Here is a 1,737-nt window from a genome sequence, read left to right as displayed (position 1 = left end):
CTAACCATAACAAATTTTTTTTGAGATTTCATATTTCTTAAGTTTTACATTACACGAATGAGAAAAATGGTCATAGCGTACATGAGAAAATTATTGCAGTTTAACATAAGTTATAAATGTGCAAAATATATATTTATTATTCAATTTTTTTTGACCTCATGCTACCAACTAAACTTGAATCAATGGCTTTAGACAATTAAAGTATTACTGACAGTGTCTGAATGTCTAGTGCTCTATATTGGATTAGTTTGAGCACAGCCTCAGATTAAAAACCAGCCTCAGATTAAAATTCCTTCAGACCATTATCAAAATATATTTCAATGCCGGCACTGATTTCCGTTTTACTTTCATGGCTTCAGATGTTGTACAACTGTTTCTTTCTTTTAAGGATTTTAAAGCATGAAAATAAATTTCTGTAAGCTTTGCTTGAATAGACATTTAAAGGAAAAATGTGCTACAAGCTCTTTTATAGAGAAAGCAGTTAAAAAACCCATTTGGAAGGAATGTAAGGGATTACAAGATTGCGTCTAATAATGAATCAAATTATAAAGTCTATCCTTTTCAACAGATTTATAACTTTGCCTTTAAAGATCTTAATAGTGGAGATTTTAACAGTTGCATTAAATAAAGAAGGAAACTAAAACTGAGCTCACAGATTGAAAAATAACTTGATGGATTTGAGCTTAATAAAAGCAATATGCTGCAGACTATTGATGGTTCTGAGAGAATTTCTGCTGGTGCCACCATCGTTTGTAGTTTATAGCACCCTCTTATGTCAACAAATGATGTGAACATTTAAAACAAGCCAGCAAAGGAGAATCGTCCTTCAGATGAGAATCTACGGTTAAAACTTGAACAATACAGTCATATGGAAGGTGATAAATTAAGTCATAACTTTCCAGAAAGCAGGTTATTATATTTTCAAAATTATCCAAAACTGCAAATCTCCAGAATAAATTTTTATTTAACTCCAAGTGAGTTAACCAACATCTCCAGTCACTGCTGCTCCTGTCTTTGAATGCTTAAAAGCGTAAATCCAAACCGTGCACCGATGATTGAGGTTTTCTACGGCAGTTTCTTCTCATAAAACCCATCGACTCAGTTCTGTTTATCCCTGCTCTCTAATCTACAGTTTCTAGTTTATAGTAAGGCACTGTTTGTTTTTCATAGTTGGCATTGATCTCTTGACGTGTTGTAACCGAACCCCAGGAGTGCCGTATGCTTATTAGAAAGTCTCACGCCGGCGTGTTTACACACATTGAAACCATGTTGACTGAACGACACAAACATGCTGACTGGATGGGTTTGTGACTCAGGCATTACCTAATGGCTCTGCCAGACAGACAGATGGACGAGTGAGGAGGCTCTAAAAACAGCTCTGACCGCTGTCTTCAGTGCGGACAGCTGCTGGGGAGACGGGAATCACAAACGGTTATTTTATACATTTCTAAAAATCCTCCTGCCTAGTTGCTTTTGTGATTATTCTATCAGATAAATGCGTTGTAGCCTAACGGCTCAGATGCTTCTCTGCTGAACTAATGATTCAAGAAGATATTCTTGTTTATCACATTATCTTTAGCTCAACCTTATATGTCCCTTAGATATATAGGCGAGGAAAAATTGAAAACTTATGTTGGACATTAGGGCTGGCATTGTATTCGTACCGAATCGTCACGGTATGGGGGTCACGGTTCACGCATTGCCACGCAGAATAAACACGGTACGGAAGTTTAATAT

The 1,737-nt window shown here is 36.2% G+C and overlaps 1 protein-coding gene across 1 annotated transcript in view; it reads left to right on the top strand.

Annotated features, from left to right (window-relative positions):
* The window catches only part of LOC107083520 (afadin-like), a 158,249-nt gene that overhangs the window by 55,693 nt on the left and 100,819 nt on the right, over positions 1-1,737 (top strand).

The sequence above is a fragment of the Cyprinodon variegatus genome, unplaced genomic scaffold (genome assembly GCF_000732505.1).
Source record: "Cyprinodon variegatus isolate N-32 unplaced genomic scaffold, C_variegatus-1.0 Scaffold76, whole genome shotgun sequence".
In the NCBI taxonomy this organism is placed as follows: Eukaryota; Metazoa; Chordata; class Actinopteri; order Cyprinodontiformes; family Cyprinodontidae; genus Cyprinodon; species Cyprinodon variegatus.
The sequence above is the reverse complement of the archived record's forward strand: the minus strand, read 5'-3'. Positions and strand labels throughout refer to the sequence as shown.